Below are 20,771 nucleotides of genomic sequence, written 5' to 3'. Positions count from 1 at the left end.
TCATAATCTCAGAAAGCTTGGCCCAGTCTGCTTTCAGATGCCTTTTCCAGATCTACGAAGGTTATGTTATGCATGTGCGCATATGATCTCATTTAAGTTGGTCTGCAATGCTCAGGCATAACATTTATATTGCTTCACAGGCACTCACAGTTCTTTGGAACCAAACGTGTCCTCCCCAGTTTAGTTTTGCTCAAATTTCCACTCTTTTGTTTATAATTTATTTTAAAATATTAAGCTAATGGTGAAGTAGTTTTCAAGCTTGCTAGCACTTTTTTGTAGATACCAGGAGAACAGCATTACTTCAGATGACACTGCTCCTTCCTCATAAATATTTATTACTGGTATGTGTTAATATATGATTGCACTCAGCTTACCAGGAAGAGCTCCTTGTTTACCATATGTCCAGTGCTCTGAAATCCAGCTCTGTCATCGGGTGCATGAGCCCACTTGGTGATGGAGTGATTCCTTTTGTTCCAGCATAGTTAGCCTGTAATGATCAACACACATTCCATTCTGAATTTGTTCTATTGGTTTTTTGCATTTTCAGTACTTGCAGGTTACTTACTCTCTGAAATCAATCTTGTCCTGTGGGTAATGAGAGATTCATGTTGACTTTACTTGACCTACTGACATGCCTGTTGCTCACCGTACTGTCATCAACCAGCTGTGAAAAACAGTAGTGCCTCCAACCCCAAGTTCAATCGTATCTTGAATACTTAATAAATACTACAATAATGGTAATAGCTTAACTGTTCTAGGGAGCCTGTAATTTTGATGATGTGCCGTCAGGTCCTGGAATTTTGTTTTTACTGGGGTCCCATATAGCTCTGTTAAATTCTGACTTAAAAATTTGGTCTCTAATCTCATCAGCAACAACAGCCTCTACACTTTCAACACACACCCTTGTAATAATTCATTCCCTCGATACAATGGATTAGTGTGCTGCCCTCTTTCTGCTATGACTTCTCTTCGTAGAAATGGTTTCTTCATCTTGGGTATTAATATTCATGGAGATACTGTTTTTTAAATCCAGATATATTCTTTTTCTAGTGTGCAATATATTTCTCCCCAACAGCCATACACTCTTCAACATCATTAGACTTCTCTTTCAGCCATTCCTCTTCAGCTGCCATGCTCTTGATATCTACCTCATTCTTTAATCACCTGTGTTCTTGTCAACTTCTTCATTTCTTACCAATCCAAGTGCTGTAGTTTGTTGGTCATTGGCTGTCTGTTTGCAGTATGTAGGATGCTAATTGGTTTATAATATCACCCATTCAATACATTAATATTTTTAAACAATTAGTAATTTATCTTTATTTCCATATGAGACATGTTTCACCTTTCATTGAAGGCATCATCAGTCACAGTACTACCTCAAAGCATAAATCAAGTATCTGATTTGTATTTAAATTGTAATTACTAAGAAATAATACTGACATATTACAGTAGGGATAGTAAATGAGGAAAACAATGTTCAGTGATAATATGGATACCAGCATATCAGCAATGTCTGTTTGCAAGATAACTGGTTCGATCACTTCTTGATTTCCCAGGATTTATGTTCTGCAGTTGGGAGGAAATTTGGAACTTCAGTTGTGATGATATAGAGAAGTTCCTCTGATTTTCTGGGCACTGCTACTGACAAGCCACAAGAGAAATGGTCAGTGGTGTGAAAGGAATTATTTAATTAATAACAGTAACTGAGTAATGGTACATGGTTGCTGTTTTCAATCTCGTTTATAATTTCTGTATGACCTTGCTAGAGTCCAGGCTCATTAATGCTGAAGCACAGTCTTTAATGCACCCTGCATTTGTTTTATGTATTCCTTACCTTACTGTTGAATTGAGAAATGGATCTAATTTTTCCACACTGGGATTCCGGTTTCACAAAACCGATAGGAGTTGAAGGGATGTTGAATATACACTGGGCTGGGAAGTCTATTTTAATGTTCAAAACACTGTATCTATGATACCATGTGTATCACTTAAAATTTATGACATGTATTAAAGCATTAAATGTCTTCAAGGTATTTTTCTCTGTTAGAGAAACACTGCATCATTGAAAATGGAGACATAGGTTCGTACTTATTTTGCAGCTACTGTTCAGCAGAACTAAGTTTTTATTTATTGAGATAATTTTTGAGCATATAGTATTGCAAGTATGGTACATATATTCATGTATTATACTGAAACAGTTAAACCCTGTATTATTATTTAAATTTCCACTCAAATGAAGTTAACTGCATTTGAATCTCTATACAAATGTATATTAAAGCAGAGTTTAGTCTGCTGAGGTACTGTGTCTTATTATTAGGAAGTACTCTTCATAATTGTTGCAGATAATTTATTAAATAAATATTAATGTAGGGTTTCATTGAGACTATTTTTATTCTTTGTACATCACTGTCCTTGAACATTTTGAAAGAAGCTAGTAGCCGTTAAATGTTTCCATCAATTCATTAGATGTGGTATTTAGGGAGTGTTCATTTGATTGAAGTAGAGTTAATAACGTGCTCTCTCTTGTTTCAGGAAAGACCACCATTCTCTTCATTTCATAATCCTTGTGCAGTTATTCTGTGATACTGCTTTGTGAAGAAATCAAGAATGAAACGTGTGTGTGTGTGTGTGTGTAATTGGACATAAAATACTCATAACTTATCTTTATTTATCCAAAAAAAAATTATAATTACACAAAAAATATGTAATGCTATGTATTGCTTTCATGTTTTAATTCAATAGTTAATATTTGTATTCTTCAACTTCTTTTGTTTATTTCATGTTGTGTGGTAAAATGAGTATTGTATGCACAGCTGTAATTTATTCAACTTAAATGCATGTAACTGAATTGATGATAGTTAACAATATCATTTATTGTTTGATAAATGAGGTAGGAAGAAGTATATGCACATTGTTTCATATTTTTCATTCATCCTCACTTGTGTTCCATTTAAAAAATCATTTTGTAATTTTAGCATATGTTTATTTTAAGAAACATGTATTGTAATTTTCAGTTGGATTATATGTATGAGACATTAAGACTTACTGGTTTTTAGTTTATTCCACTTAGTTTCATTCTACTACAGTATTTTTGCATATCCTAAGGTTTAAACAATCAATCTCATTTCATCTATGTGCAGGATCAGGGTTGAAATCTATACTGTACTGAGGAATAGAAACAAGTCATTTGGCAGGGTCCATTTCAAAACTCCAGGTAGGGGTGATAATAGAGCATTATTGAAATATTAAGTTATTGGGGAATTCCAGGAATCTAAGACAAAACCTGGCCTGCTTCCTCCTTGCCCACTACAAACTCCACTTTTACCAGACATTTCAAGCTGAGTTACTCGAGCGAGAGGGCGACATGAGTAAAATTTTTTTGTTTGAGCATTCATACCTCAATGTTTCTGTCTTAAATAACTGTGTGCTCATACTGTGTCTGTGGTGTGGGTGATATGTAACCATACAAATTAATTGAGGAAGAATGTAATGCTTCAGTGTTGACAACCATTATGTAGCGATGATATTAATTGCTAGAAACTCGACTGACTTTGTTATCGTCTTATAACAGTAAAAGGATTATTCAGAGTGCATTCAACCACTTTTCTCGGAAATTGACTATGAATTTAAAGCCTATAAAAATGTTAAGGTGAAAGTATTTGCAAGTGGGAACACAGAACAAGGGTGTAGGTTCCTCATAAACTGGAATATTGGGATAATCTTGTGGAAGGTTTGGCCTAGAATATTGGTGAAATTTCCAGGGAAAATGTGAAAGTGCTAATTGATAACGACCTAACTGAATTGTGAGTGAACAAAATATTCTATGCTTAAATAATATTTTATCCATATTTTTGATATAGGTATCTATGTATTATAAATTTAAATTGAGATGCGCTAAAACTTCAAATTGGCTATTGTTCCATTATTTATGTAGTGATGGTAGAAGTCAAATAGGGTATGATAACCAAGTGGCTTAGTCACTGGCCTCTCACTAAAGCAGTCATGGTTCAATTCCTGGCCAATGAATATGGGGTTTTTGAGATGAAAATTTACGTCCCTGTGATTCGGATTCCATGTAAAACTCCAGGTCCTGTCGCATAAAACTCTACGCTGACCTTGATAGAAGTTAAGGGAATATAAGATTTAACCCTTTTTGGCTCGGTGGGACGCATAGGTCCCACTAAATTTAAATCCTTAGAAGTCCATTTGGAATTATCTGTCCCACTGAAGGATAGTGCTGCACTCTGATGGAATTATTAAGACCTGCATGGAGAATGATCACTCTAACATTGTACACATGTATGGACCTGTGACAACAGTTGAAGTGTAGTCCGCGTGGTAATGGCGGACAGCTTGATGTGTTTTGGTCCAGTGTCTGTTTGAATTAACTCATATGGCGCAGCAAGATGATGAAGGTAGGTCTATTGTGTATACTATGAAAGTGTGATTAATTCTGAATATTGTGGGGCATAATTTATGGATTTTACCATGAAATGTAAACTGTAATATGCGTTTCAATTAGTGGGACATATTTCATCCAATGAACTGTAGGTGTCATGAGGTCGGTGTTTACCAGGCCACATCATGCGCCTTTCTTGGGTGTTTTTCTTTATTACTATAGTGTCTGTCATTTCCGAATGCATATTTATGATGGAAAATGTCTATATGTATTTATAAAAATATACAGTACCAACATAACCTCTTCCTTTGTCGTACTTATAAACAGATTTTGCGAAGCTAATACTATTTCAGTATTGTTCACGTGTGAGAATCGTTCATAAAATATATATATTGAAACAGGAACGCCCGTACTTCAGCTTTGTGGAGAGCATGGATTATGTCAAGGCATGTACGGTTCATGCTTTAGAGAGTACGAGAGATGGGTAGTGAAATGAGTTCATATTTAAAGTGGAACTTGCAGTTTATTAAAAAAAAAATGCATGGAAATTATATCACCTTTTACAGACGAATGGTTTGAATGTTCTCGAAGATGTGGAGAAGGCGTTGTTATGCGGCGTCGGCGGCCTCCCACGTCGTCGAAGTCGTCCCACGTTGTCGGCGTCGTCCCACGGCGGTTCTTAGCCCTTGATGTTGAAGGAGACTCGAACCTGGGGCGGTTGTCTGATGATAGTGCAGCGTGGAATAGTTGTTGAGTTTTGTATTCCACTAAGTCCCATGAAGGGAGCAGAGAAATGTAACACTTTCGCACAGAATGTCAATAGAATCTGATGCGACACTTCTCTACTGCACTGCACTGCAAATTATGGCGAGACACTGTTTACTGTGTTTACTGGTCGAACAAGTTCCACCGGGAATGGTGTTGGACGCACATTACTTTTGGAAAAGAGATAACTCAAAGTGATAGATAATGAAAATAATCCGGAATTTCCAGAGATACAATCGTTTATCACTTCACGTAATCTCAGTGCAGGTAAGGTAAGGGTGTATTCTGCCCAAAGGCAGGTCCGAAACTCCGCAGAGGTGTGCCTGAGCCGAAGTTTACATATGGTAGGGTGGCCAGTTCCTTTCCGCTCCTCCATTCTGCAACCCATCTAAATCTTGACCACGCTTAATGTTGCTTAACTTCGGAGAGACACAGTCTTTATGAGGGGAATTAACATAGTCCCTTGAAAGGAAATAAAGGCACCGTATTTCACAAATCTACACAGTCCTTGAAAGGAAATATCGACACAGTTTTATGAAAGTAAATGTTAGCACAGTTCTGCAAAATGGATTAACACAATCTTTTGAAAATGAAGGTTGGCACAGTCTTATGAAAAGAAAATGTCGACACTGTTTTTCTCACGGAGTAATTGACACAGTCGTTGAAAGAAAAGTAGGCACTGTCCTTTATGAAACAAATAACACTGTCCATAAAAAGAATTGTACTTTCACTAGGGCACAATTTCATGAAATAGCCTAACACAGTCTCTTGTAGAGGAAATAATTAAAGCACAGTCTTTATGCCTTAAGTCCTTTAAACACAGTTTCAAAATGTACAGTCTCTTCAGTTACAAAATTCACAAAACGAAATAATGTTACACGGCTCGACAGACCAATATTAGCAGTGAATATGCTTTCGCTTACACGCGAAATTAGAGTTCACAGAAAAGGCTTTCAACACTCGTATTACGTACTTTCAAAACCCCGGTCCTAAGCCGGACAGAGTAACGAACCGTATCACATAGCGAGGCGACTGGTTCATGACGATGTGCTCGCTCGCACACACACTGACACATTCAGTGACACACTGACTTCCTCGAGGCTGGCGACCTCCTTTTATTGCCCAAGGTCGGACGGCGAGACTGGAAATATGAGCATCTTAAAAAATTCATATCTCGGCCATCCTTCCGCCGATTTTAATGAAATTTTGGGTAGTAGCATTTGTTGACCAGGCCTGCAAGGTGACATTCTCCAAAAACCGATCTAACCTTCCGTTCGTGATGAAATGACATAGAATCGAATAGAACTTTCAGTGTGACGTCACTTGGCCTTGGCTGGCACTCCGTAGCAGTGCTTGCTTGCATGCTGTCAAAAGTACCGATCAGGTGGAAAAGTTTTTATTTAATTCTTATTTCTCGACAACAGGTCGACAGCCGCCGTTCAGCGCTACCACTCGTGTGTCGAGCTCTGGTCGACACACGGTTTTGTGTTGCATAACTACTCTGTGGAGTACATTACGACTTCTATTTAATATTCAGTGAGTGCTGCTATCTTCTGTGCACAGTGAGAACAAATTTCAGACAACTTCTTTTAGAATAGGAAGACTATATTACTCTGTTTCTTTGGTGATGTATATGCTCAAAGGAAAGCGATTGCAGAAAATGGCGGCTCTCGGCTTGACAGAGGGAGAAGTATTGGTGACAGTGATTGAATTTACGGATGGTGATCATGAAAGTGATGAACGTTTCAAGGCAAGTGATGAAAGTGATGTTTCAGAGAGTGATCTGAGTGATAATAATGACAGTGATGCGTGTAATGTTTGGGGAGGTATAATCTATTGCCGCGACCCGGACCTCACCAGCATGTACAAAATTCTAATACTGCTTGGAGATCGTAGACTACAGGTCATGTAGGCCTGTCTTAAGTTCACTTTTAGGTCAGTAAGTGGATTTGTAAGCCATGGAAATAGGCCTTTTACAGAATTACAGTACTGACAATTACTGTTTATGGACCAGCTACTAACCTCCATTACGAATGAGACTAACGAATACGCAAAATTAAACATTCAGAGAAATGCTCAACTTCAGAAGCGGTCTGTATGGTGTTCATGGAAGGAAGTCTCAGTATAAGGACAGCAAGGATAGGAAAGTTGCGTTGGGAGGCGAGAAACGGTTCACTTCTGCAAAACCTGTGAGAAGCAACGAGGACTTCACCCAGGACTGTGCTTCGAAAAGTATGATACCCACCTGAAATTCCAATGAAAATGTAGAGAAAAAAAACGTATCTGTATCTTTCTTATGTCTTTGTGTACAATACTTTTTTCATTTTGAACCTGTACAAAATTGTTGTAAATATGTAAATAAGTGTTTCATAATACATCTCCCAGTATGGCAAAAACTGACTGAAATAATTACAAGTTGGGAGACATTACGCCTACAAAAATATTCAAGGGCAAAGGGTTAAATCATTAGAAACTGAGTCTAACCATCGTCTTCTTGGTCTCCCTCTATTTCTCTTACCCTCCAAAACAAGAGTCCATTAGTCTCTTAGGTAACTTATCCTCCTCCCTTCGCCTCGCATGACCCTACAGCTTCATCCATCGAGTTCATTCGTAACTAAACCTTTATCTCCTGATTTCAAGTAGCCTCATGCAATTGTTCTCATCTGTTTGTACCAGCAATCATTCTTGCTTTCATATCTGTTACTTCTGTCTTATGAATAAGATATCCTGAGTCCACCCAGCTTTCGCTCTCGTAAAGCAAAGTTGGTTTGAAAACAGACCGATATAGTTTCGTATGGGAGCTGACTTCCTTCTTACAGAACACTGTAGATCACAGCTGTGAGAGTTTACTGTATTGGACAAAAAAATAGTGTATTTCTCAAAGTTCTTGAATACTATTGTAGACCAAACGAACGTTTATGCAACTCAGGCATGTATTCGTAGATCACAAAAAACATCCACCATACCTACAGGGGAGCCAGGTTATGATAAATTACACAAAATCAGGCCCCTGTTGAATGATTTGAAGAAAGCTAGTCTGGAAAACTATGAGCCCTCCACCTACTTATCAGTCGACGAATGTATGGTACCATTCAAAGGCAGATTATGCCTCAAACAGTATATGCCACTAAAACTGGTCAAACAGGGATATCAAGTCTGGTGTCGTGCTGACTCAACAGGTTGCATACTAAACTTTGACATATATACAAGAGAATGTGATACAGCAGATGTGACAAGCAGTCAGATGTGTGAAAGGGTTGTTATTGACTTAAGCCAGCCATTTTTTCACACAAATAGACTAGTAGCATATGATAACTTCTTCACCACATTCAATCTAATGAATTATTTGTATGGGAGAGGTTTTTCTTGTGGTACAGTAAGAAGCAACAGGAAAGGACTACCACAGATGCTGAAGGAGAACTCCAAAATGAAACGGGACGAGTTTGTTTGCAACGAAAGGTTCTGTTTCTGCTGTAAAATGGCAAGACAGTAAATCAGTTTGCCTGTTATCATCTTTGCACAATCCAAAAGAGATTATATTTGTAAAAAGGAAGAACAAAGATAGGTCAAAATGTGACATTCCATATCCTGTAGTGGTTAAGAAATATAATCTCATAATGGATGGTGTTGAATGATTTGATCAATTGAAGGAAAGTTTATTAAGTTGGAAGGTGATCAAACAAGTGGTGGCAGAGGTTGTTTTACTTCCTATTTGATTTAGCAATTGTGAATTCTTTCCAACTGTGGAAACTAAATTACAAGCAAGCCGATCAACTTGGTTTTCGCATTCTCCTAGCTGGACAGTTGATTGATGGGTACTCGTCCCGTAAACGCAGAGGGCCTCAGCAGTTTCAAAGAAGTAAACGTGGAATAGTGGGAGTTCCAGATGAAGTTCAATTGCAGTCTGTAGGGAAAATATGCCTCAAAAAATCAGCTCAAAATGACGATGCCAACACTGCAGCACCAAGTTGTTTGAAAAGCTCACGAAGGTCATCTGCTTTTCTTGTCAAGTTCCATTGTGTGGTACCCCATGTTTTGCACAGTTTCATGCAACGTGAACAAACTCTATTCTTGAATAATGTGACATTATGTGTTATAGATATGTTTTGTATTTTATTTATGCACCTACATTATTGCTTTCCTATACTATGCAAATATGTTTGTAGAATGACAAGTAAGCATAATAAGTCTTGTCATTTTTATGCTCTTATTTTGCAAAGCATTCTTTGTCTACCGAGCTCGATAGCTGCAGTCGCTTAAGTGCGGCGCGTATCCAGTATTCGGGAGATAGTAGGTTCGAACCCCACTGTCGGCAGCCCCGAAAATGGTTTTCCGTGGTTTCCCATTTTCACACCAGGCAAATGCTGGGGCTGTACCTTAATTAAGGCCACGGCCGCTTCCTTCCCACTCCTAGCCCTTTCCTGTCCCATCATCGCCGTAAGACCTATCTGTGTCGGTGCGACGAAAAAAAAAAAAAAGCAATCTTTGTCTAAACCATGTAAATAAAAATGAAGTCCTAAATAGTATAGTAATTAGATTTGAGTAGTTGTTTATCATTTCTGCCTACTTAAGTATATAATTTCCCTTCTATTCTAGGGATGGTTTTGAGAGACCATTGGGAACAATAGATCCCACTTCAAGTTTTGCAAAATCTATACATGAAAGGAAAGAAAAGTGTCACTTTCCATTTTAGAACACCCTCCTGCACTACTACACAAAAGTGTTCACAAATTTTCATATTAGAATTATTTTGGTCATGAAAGGGTTAATCTAGCCCAAGAAGGAAGGCCTTTCTCAGGCATATATATACAGTGCCAGGGTGGTTGATATAGTGATCAGTAGGTTGGATCCCCTGGCTTTTCTTGTCAGTATCCTGTAGATGTATTCAGTACAGACTGTTCTGCTGGTTTTGGCACAGGGCTGCTGTAAGTTCAGAGAATGATATAATGTGACAACCAGGTTTTTTGGTGTTGAGCAGTGTTGATGTCTGTCACCTTGCTACGTGATATCCAGTTGTCACTATGCTTTCCTGTAGTTGAGGTGAAAGGCACAGACTTGTTTTTAGCTCAAGTTTGACTTGAGGTGGTTGGGATCATAGTACAGGGAGAGCTCATTAAAAATCATGGTCCGTTTCACTTGTACCTCTGCAGAAAAGCAGCCTTGAGCAGTACCCACTGTTTTGTCAGAAGAGGTTTTTGAAGAATTTTAGGGGGAGAATCTTTTTTGTATGGAAGTGAAACATGCACAGTAGACTGTGCCGAAAGAAAGAAAGAAAGAAAGAAAGAAAGAAAGAAAGAAAGAAAGAAAGAAAGGTGTTACAGAAGAATGTTGAAGTTTGGATCACAGATAGGGATAATGCATCTAATTGGTGAGAGGAGATCAGTACGGTAAAATTTGATTATAAGAAGAGTGAGAATAAAAGAACACATATCATTGCTAAATAAACAATACTGCATAACTGACATTTTTGATTAAAATAAGCTTTATTGGTGGGTTGGCTGCCCGGATTACTAGTGTCTTACTTTACAAATGCAGTGAATAATTTGTCCAATAGTATTTGAGTAATATGTCAGGAAACAATAGAGCTTATCTGTCTCGAAAGAAATTTAAGGAAATATCATGAAACTGTACTTGATATGTCCTTTGGTACTGCAGCCCTTACTCTCCTGACAAATGAGAAGAAAGGTGTGGAAGTTTTTGAGATTATTCGTTGAAAATCTTCCTTAGTTACCATTGCACTGTTTTAGGAATAGCTCCACAAAGTCATATTTAGAGCCTGCAGTGTATTAATGATCAGAGATATCGAGCTCCATAAATCGACGTATATAGAGGAAAAACAAGATTACCTATATCACCTTTCTTTCAACAAGGATTATGAGTGTGAAATCTGCTACAGTTATAAAGCAGAAAATATTGAGAGAGAAATTTGGCAGAGGCATATTCTGAGCAAGGAACGTTCTCTTGAAGACAGACCGGACAAGATTAATTCCCAAAGAAGTGCGAAAATGGCACTGTGTACAAGGCAGCATCACAAATTACAAAACTAAGCTAGCTGCGCACAACTGTACAATGTATAACATAGCCAAACATGATGCAGTGCTACTAGTTTGTTAAGAAGGAAGCCATTCTTTCCAGTGCTGACTCAGCTATTTAGCTATTTACATTTAAATGTAACTTTCTAGTTTGTCAAACACACACATTCAATATAAATATTACACTATAACATACCTGTATTTTAAAAAGCTACTATTAAACAAGGAATAAAAATACGCACTATTAAACAAAGAATGACAAGTTTTGTTCTTAAAACATCATCAGATGCTATCAAGTCACACTCGATATTCGGAAATATTTGTTTATTTCTGTCCAAATACGTAGGAGTTGGAAATTTGCAACTTACCTTAATGAAGTCCTGCTTTGTTTTCACTCCAGCATACTGTGCGAGGTGTTAAAAAAACTATTAAACTTTCATTCGCTCGTATCCAAACCACGGGAAGTCCGCTCCCTTCCATTACATCACGCCAACCACCCTGGTCAGGTCAGTGACACGCTGCACTTCCCCTTCAGGTACTTTATCTTGGTGTTCCCTTAGTATTATCATTGTTGTTGCTATTATTATTTCTCATAGAAAATCTCCAGGACGAGGAAATTAGACAGAAGTACATGGATATGATTAGTGAGAAGTTTCGAACAGTAGACAGTAAGCAGGTTCAGGATATAGAAAGTGAATGGGTGGCATACAGGGATGCTGTAGTAGAAACAGCAAGGGAATGCCTAGGAACAACTGTGTGTAAAGATGGGAAAAGGAGAACATCTTGGTGGAATGATGAAGTGAGAGCAGCCTGTAAACGTAAAAAGAAGGCTTATCAGAAATGGCTCCAAACAAGGGCCGAGGCAGACAGGGATTTGTACGTAGATGAAAGAAACAGAGCGAAACAAATAGTTGTTGAATCCAAAAAGAAGTCATGGGAAGATTTTGGTAATAACCTGGAAAGGCTAGGTCAAGCAGCAGGGAAACCTTTCTGGACAGTAATAAAGAATCTTAGGAAGGGAGGGAAAAAGGAAATGAACAGTGTTTTGAGTAATTCAGGTGAACTCATAACAGATCCCAGGGAATCACTGGAGAGGTGGAGGGAATATTTTGAACATCTTCTCAATGTAAAAGGAAATCATGTTGGTGTTGCAAACAGTCAAGCTCATGGGGAGGAGGAAAATGATGTTGGTGAAATTATGCTTGAGGAAGTGGAAAGGATAGTAAATAAACTTCATTGTCATAAGGCAGCAGGAATAGATGAAATTAGACCTGAAATGGTGAAGTATAGTGGGAAGGCAGGGATGAAATGGCTTCATAGAGTAGTCAAATTAGCGTGGAGTATTGGTAAGGTACCTTCAGATTGGACAAAAGCAGTAACTGCACCTATCGATAAGCAAGGGAACAGGAAGAATTGCAACAACTATCGAGGTATCTCATTGATTAGTATACCAGGCAAAGTATTCACAGGCATCTTGGAAGGGAGGGTGCGATCAGTCGTTGAGAGAAAGTTGGATGAAAACCAGTGTGGTTTCAGACCACAGAGAGGCTGTCAGGATCAGATTTTCAGTATGCGCCAGGTAATTGAAAAATGCTACGAGAGGAATAGGCAGTTGTGTTTATGTTTCGTAGATCTAGAGAAAGCATATGACAGGGTACCGAGGGAAAAGATGTTCGCTATACTGGGGGACTAGGGAATTAAAGGTAGATTATTAAAATCAATCAAAGGCATTTATGTTGACAATTGGGCTTCAGTGAGAATTGATGGTAGAATGAGTTCTTGGTTCAGGGTACTTACAGGAGTTAGACAAGGCTGTAATCTTTCACCTTTGCTGTTTGTAGTTTACATGGATCATATGCTGAAAGGTATAAAATGGCAGGGAGGGATTCAGTTAGGTGGAAATGTAGTAAACAGCCTGGCCTATGCTGACGACTTGGTCTTAATGGCAGACTGTGCCGAAAGCCTGCAGTCTAACATCTTGGAACTTGAAAATAGGTGCAATGAGTATGGTATGAAAATTAGCCTCTCGAAAACTAAATTGATGTCAGTAGGTAAGAAATCCAACAGAATTGAATGTCAGATTGGTGATACAAAGCTAGAACAGGTCGATAATTTCAAGTATTTAGGTTGTGTGTTTTCCCAGGATGGTAATATAGTGAGATTGAATCAAGGTGTAGTAAAGCTAATGCAGTGAGCTCGCAGTTGCGATCAGCAGTATTCTGTAAAAAGGAAGTCAGCTCCCTGACGAAACTATCTTTACATCGGTCTGTTTTCAGACCAACTTTGCTTTATGGGAGCGAAAGCTGGGTGGACTCAGGATATCTTATTCATAAGTTAGAAGTAACAGACATGAAAGTAGCAAGAATGATTGCTGGTACAAACAGGTGGGAACAATGGCAGGAGGGAACTCGGAATGAGGAGATAAAGGCTAATTTAGGAATGAACTCAATGGATGAAGCTGTACGCATAAACCGGCTTCGGTGGTGGGGTCATGTGAGGCGAATGGAGGAGGATAGGTTACCTAGGAGAATAATGGACTCTGTTATGGAGGGTAAGAGAAGTAGAGGGAGACCAAGACGACGATGGTTAGACTCTGTTTCTAACGATTTAAAGATAAGAGGTATAGAACTAAATGAGGCCACAACACTAGTTGCAAATCGCGGATTGTGGCGACGTTTAGTAAATTCTCAGAGGCTTGCAGACTGAACGCTGAAAGGCATAACAGTCTATAATGATAATGTATGTACGTATGTATTACAATTCCTTCCAAAAAAAAAAAAAAGTGTTGGTTTTCTATATATCTGAAAGTCAAATCCAAAATCTGTACGTGTTATGGTCACATCTAGAAAATTTAATGAATTTAGTACAATAGACAGGGATCTCTAGAAAATAAAAAGGATCGAGGAAGGGAAGTTAATGACAGAGTATAAGAACAATTATATTCATTGGATCAGTAGGCTATTTCAATAGGGAAAAAAAACCTGAATGATGCAGTCCAAATAAAAAGACTATTAATAGAGCAATTACCAAAATTGCTACAAGTTTTCAAATCAGATAATAGTAAAATCTTTAAAATATTAAATTAGAAACTTTCCAACATGTCAACAAACATAACTCCCACCTTGAAAACACATAGAGACCTCCCTCCACAAGGTACGTCAGTATCCAACATCCTGCCCATAATCCCTTCCCCCACGTCCCCTAGTTGCCCTCCATATGTCACACCAGTGCCTAACGCCCTGCTCACAGTTCCTTCCCCTACCCCACCTACTCGCCCTTCACCACACCCGCCCCATGCATATAACACAAGAAGTAGAAACACAGTAACAAATAGTCTCAGTACTGCAGCAGACACAGCTAGACAGCTAGGCATTAAAGCATGGAAAAAAAGGGATAAGTGATATTTCAGCCACAAGATTTCCTTATAACAACTACAAACAATACACACATAATATTCTTTTGTTACAGATACATTCATCCACAAATGTTGCAGTAAAATCAAGACACCAACAATTAAGCATTGTTTATTTAGTGTCCCTTTTAACCACGCTTCAATAACAAACTCATCAGCCTAAAAATAGGCTGACTCAAATCAGATGAAGATCGGTGAAAACTACTAATATGACGGTATCCAGTAAACCTTCAAGCGCAGTCTTTTAATAATATAGTGGTTTCTCAACTAAAAGGAAAATACAACGAAGGAGAAAAACATTGCAAGTTTAATCTTCTAACATCAGTAATATCAAATAGGACATTTAACTTAGAAAAATAACTTAGCACTAAATAGTGTTAGAAAAAACTTGGGAACGTACGGAAAAAAAAGCCAAATCTTACAGTTGTTTAGAGCATTACTATGACTTGGACATCAGTATTTTATGATCAATGTCTAGTCCGTTACAGATATATTTTAATTGTAAAATTCTTTTTAATTGTGTGTTATTTAATCATAATATTTTATGGATGTAAAACAATTTTAACAAACGAATTACTTATAAGAAGGTTCAATGCAAAGACTCAACCTTGAGATAATCTTGCCATTAATGCTTTCATGGCCCGTACTTATAGACATGATGCTGTATAGACTTTTGGGCTTATGCCGTGTCAAGAAAATTAGGTGAAATTCTTAACGTTTTGCAGAAAACTGTGCTCTGCATCCTCGGAAGAGATCTCAACTGACCACGAGAAAGGCTTCTTAAACAATAATGTCCAATAACGGACCATTTATATTGGTATTCTTAAACAATGACCCTTTGAAATTTGAACGTTATACTAGAAGTGGAAATGGTACATTCATTCGCCACCAGATGGCCCCCAGGACGTGGCACAACACTAGCGTTCAAAGCGGAAGCTGACCGAGCCCTCGCAATCTGACTAAGGTGTTCGTATAACGTGTTTTACGTAACATATGACATAGGTGTAAGATATAGACACAAGCCTGGAATGAAACATCTGGCGACGAGGAACGTACGAATTTGGAAAAACACCGAGACAAAATAACAATACTGAAGAGGGCAGGGAAGGGAACTAACTACGTAAATTTTTAATGGCTGGCAACCAGCTCAGTTTTTTGCGAAACGTTAAGAATGTCGCCTTATTTTCTTGACATGGCATATGCCCAAAAGTCTATACAGCATCATGTCTTGAGATAATCGTTTAAAAAGGCTGAAGATGCTCGATATAACGAGCGAAACATGTCCCTGTTAATGTTTGTATTGTAATAAAATGTCCTTCTAGAGACAATAAACATTTTTATGTATTGAATTAGGTGGAAAATGAAACAGGAATTGTAACTATTAGTAGTATGTTCAATACGGGTAAAGAACATGAAAATAGTTTTATGCAACATACCACTTAATCGAGTAGCTCATCTCCTTTCTCCCAAGTCTTCCTGGCCCAAACTTTGCAACATTTTCGTAACGCTACTCTTTTGTCGGAAATCACCCAGAACAAATCGAGCTGCTTTTCTTCGGATTTTCTCAAATTCTCAAATGAAGTAATCCTGCTGAGGGTCTCATACACTGGAACCATACACTAGTTGGGGTCTTACCAGAGACTTACATGTCCTCTCCTTTACATCCTTACTACAACCTCTGAATACCCTCATAATCATGTGCAAAGATCTGTACCCTTTATTTACAATCCTATTTATGTGATTACCCCAGCAAAGATCTTACCTTCTATTAACACCTAGGTACTTACAGTGATCCCCATAAGAAACATTCACCCAATCAACGCAGTAATTAAAATTGAGAGGGCTTTTCTTATTAGTGAAATTCTTAACCTGACTTTTAACCCCGTTTATCATCATGCTATTGCCCGCTGTCCATCTCGCGATATTGTCGAGGTCCTTTTGCAGTTGTTCACAACCTTGTAACTTATTTATTACTCTCTACAGAATAACATCTGCAAAAAGCCTTATCTCTGATTCCAGTTCTTTACTCGTATCATTTATATACATGAGAAAATAAAGTTCCAATAATACTGCCTTGAGAAATTCCCCTCTTAATGATTACATACATATACATACATACATTATCATTATAGACTGTTATGTCTTTCAGCGTTCAGTCTGCAAGCCTCTGAGAATTTACTAAACGTCGCCACAATCCTCGATTTGCAACTAGTGCTGTGGCCTCATTTAGTTCTATACCTCTTATCTTTAAATCGTTAGAAACAGAGTCTAACCATCGTCGTCTTGGTCTCCCTCTACTTCTCTTACCCTCCATAACAGAGTCCATTATTCTCCTAGGTAACCTATCCTCCTCCATTCGCCTCACATGACCCCACCACCGAAGCCGGTTTATGCGTACAGCTTCATCCATCGAGTTCATTCCTAAATTAGCCTTTCTTCACCTACTCTAATTCTCTGAGTTCTATTTTCTAGAAATATAGCTACCCATTCCATCACACTTTTGTCTAGTTGAATAGCCCTCATTTTTGCCAGCAGTCTTTCATGATCTGCCCTATCAAATGCCTTACATAGGTCAGTCGCGATACAGTTCTTTTGACATCCTGAATCCAGGCTATCTTTCTGGAATCCTACAGTGGAATAACCTTTCCTAAACCTGAACTGCTTTCTGCTGAACCAGTTATTAATTTTGCAAACATGTCTAATATAGTCAGATAGAATGCTTTCCCAAAGCTTACATGCAATGCATGTCAAACTGACTGGCCTGTAATTTTCAGCTTTCTGTCTATCCTCCCTCCCTTTATACATGGGCTACTATAGCAACTCTCCATTCATTTGGTATAGCTCCTTCATGCAAAGAATGAAATAAGTACTTAAGATAGGGTGCTATATCCCAACCTATTTTCTTTAGTATATCTCCAGAAATCTTATCAATTCCAGCTAATTTTCTAGCTTTCAACTTTTGTATCTTATTGTAAATATGGTTATCATAGGTAAATTTTAATACTTCTTTAGTATTAGTCACGTTGTCTATCTGGGCATTATCCTTCTAACCAACAATCTTTACATACGGTACTTCTGACTGAATACTTCTGCCATTTGAAGATCCTCACATACACAGTCCCCTTGTTCATTAATGATTCCTGGAATGTCATCCTTGGAACCTGTTTCTGCCTTATAGTACATATACACGCCCTTCCATTTTTCATTAACATTTTTATGACTGCCATTTATGCTTGCCATCATGTTATCCATAGCTGACTCCCTTGCTAGATTCAATTTCCTAGTAAGTTTCTTCAGTTTCTACTTACTTCCACAGCCCTTTCTATTTTTTTCCAACCTGCACCACCTCCTTAGTCTCTTTACTTCTCTGTTATAATATAGTGGGTCTTTACGATTCCTTACCACCTCTGAAGGTAGAAACCTGTTTTCACATTCCTAAAGAATTGCTTAACCATCCCACAGTCTGTTAGCATTTTTATTTACTGTTTTCCACTGATCATAGTCGCTTTTCAAAAACTTTTTCATGCCTGTTTTATCAGCCATATGGTACGGCCTAATAGTCGTACTTAGAAGACCTTCCTTTCTATCACATTTATTTTTAACTACGACAAAAACAGCTTTGTGATCACTAACACCATTTATTACTTCCATTCCTGGATTTGGTGATGATTGCATGTGCACTGATTGTGTTAAAAAATTTCACGTCTATGTGATTCGTATTCGTTATAATCAGTGCATGAGGTGCTCTGCGTCAGTGAAGATAGCAACATGACAGCGAATATGTATAGAGTGGGAGGTAAGAGAGGTTTATATGCCATTATATCAGATGTTTTTAAGTTTTAAGACCATCTACAGTTATAGTCTGCTGTGTGCACATTGATATACTGTACATGTTGTTAATTATTGCTGTTTTATTTCACATATCAGTTTGTGTTAACTTACAAAAGTTCTTAGTAATGAGTGTGCCAGACTGAGTGGCTCAGATGGTTGAGGTGCTGGCCTTCTGACCCCAACTTGGCAGGTTTGATCCTGGCTCAGTCCGGTGGTATTTGAAGGTGCTCAAATATGACAGCCTCGTGTCGGTATATTTTCTGGCACGTAAAAGAACTCCTGCGAGGACTAAATTCCGGCACCTTGGCGTCTCCGAAAACCATAAAAGCAGTTAGTGGGGCGTAAAGCCAATAACATTATTATTAGTAATGAATGTTTACATGTGAATTCTAACCTCTTCAATATGTTCTTGTAACGAAATTTACTCAATAGAACTACTTTGTAACTATCACCACAGAACATGCTTGTGGGTATCTAGCTTTCAGGCTAAACATCTGGGCTGTTACAAGTTCTTCTCTTTCATTCAGAGGAAATATTAATACGTACATCCTCAGTTAATCATTAGTCTTATTACTTTATTGGTTCTTGTATAAACTTTTACTAAAGGTTGCGTTTGTCACGGCTTTTGACATTTTGCTGCTTCTGGGTTATGAGAAATCTGGATTAAGAGTGAGAAATTGAAGATATCCCAATGACATATTTGTAAAGCGTTAGTAAATGCTGTTTATGTTGAATATTAGCTATTGTGTAGCAAGATTTAAATATCATACTTAGTTTGTTTTGGTTACTCTGATTATTATTTTAGCTTATTGGAAGGTCTTATTATGGAAATGGTGTGGTTTATTACTATGTGGAAGTGTTTGTGTTTATAATTGATCAGCTGCGAAGCAGTATCAGATTACGAAATCTTGCAAATCGTCACTGCAGGATGTTAAGTTGTTTGATTACCAAAGAATGGTGAAATATTAGGACCTAAGTCCATAACCTCTTAATTGTTTATTTTGCCCGCGCACACAAATGAATTTGCCACCCATCTTCGAAAATGTTATTTTCCCTGGACACTGATTGTGAAATTGGTAAACAATGGAGCAAATCATCTTGCTATTGTCAGTGTTATGAGATATTCTCATTCCAGTGGAAATTTAAGAACATTCTTGTGGAAACATGCAGCATGTTTCTCATTATTAAGAACTATTCTGAATAATGTAAAATAATTTGGACATGAATGTTCAAGCAGAGTTGTAGTTTCTAATTTGACTTGTGTAGGAATAGTCTATGACATCAAAGAAAGCATTGCTTTTTGCTCTATTGCCCCTCTTTAAATTCAGGTACCCAATCAATCACCAGTGATCTGCCAGTTGGCAGATGATTTCAGAGAAGTTTGAAATGTACCAAACATTTCCTGTGGTACCAACATTATACAGATCCTTACTTCCTCTTCTTATAAACTAATATTTGCCCCAAGTTATCCTTGAATTCCAACCTTATCCTCATATTATGATTGTTGCTACTTGTAAAAACTACATTCAAATGTAATTTGTCTACTAATGCCAGTCCACATAATCTCTCTACTGACAGCTCGAAACATACCACTTAGTTGAGCAGCTTGTCTTGATACTCCCAGGTAGGGTTTAGAGGCAGAGTACTTACGACTTAATTTACACTACAAAATTTCATAAAATGACAAAGATACATAAAATATATATCTGGCTTTACTCAGAATTCTGGTAATTGTATTTGGACAGCCCTTTCAAGTTTTTTGGGGTGTTATCTTTCAGTATTGTGTGGAAAACATTTTTGCAGGATAGCCTATACCATCATAATTGTCAAGAACATGTGACATAGAGGGAAGAGTTTTAATTGGAAATCTATTTCCCTCATCACTCGCTGCAAGTTCATCAAGGAGAACACACGTTCAACACTTGAATTAAGTGGAAATAAGTGTAAAGCTGCTCCAATCACATAAGCGAGAGATGTGAAAATGTCAGTCTTCAAGCACACTCACCCATGCCTGTTCTACAGTTGCACGCTTAAAATTCTGCTTCACTCCCTTGAAGATTTTCTTTTTAATTATTGTCACTTAATCAAGCAGGTTTGCACCAGTGTTGGTGTCTGACCCACATTAAAGTGTTTTTTTGCTAGGGGCTTTACGTCGCGCCGACACAGATAGGTCTTATGGCGACGATGGGATAGGAAAGGCCTAGGAGTTGGAAGGAAGCGGCCGTGGCCTTAATTAAGGTACAGCCCCAGCATTTGCCTGGCGTGAAAATGGGAAACCACGGAAAACCATTTTCAGGGCTGCCGATAGTGGGATTCGAACCTACTATCTCCC

At 38.0% G+C, this 20,771-nt stretch overlaps 1 protein-coding gene and 1 long non-coding RNA gene across 9 annotated transcripts in view; both read left to right on the top strand.

The window, feature by feature from the left end:
* Positions 1-2,762, top strand: part of LOC136863931 (uncharacterized) — a 56,482-nt gene extending 53,720 nt beyond the window's left edge. The window contains exon 2 of the long non-coding RNA XR_010859228.2: positions 2,533-2,762. This is a non-coding gene — a long non-coding RNA (uncharacterized lncRNA). The remainder of the gene's footprint in view (positions 1-2,532) is intronic.
* LOC136863928 (metastasis-associated protein MTA3) overlaps positions 1-20,771 on the top strand; it is a 901,938-nt gene that overhangs the window by 172,732 nt on the left and 708,435 nt on the right. The gene's annotated exons all lie outside the window — the stretch shown is intronic.

The sequence above is a fragment of the Anabrus simplex genome, chromosome 2 (assembly GCF_040414725.1).
Source record: "Anabrus simplex isolate iqAnaSimp1 chromosome 2, ASM4041472v1, whole genome shotgun sequence".
Lineage (NCBI taxonomy): Eukaryota > Metazoa > Arthropoda > Insecta > Orthoptera > Tettigoniidae > Anabrus > Anabrus simplex.
This window is presented reverse-complemented; position numbering and strand designations above follow the sequence as displayed.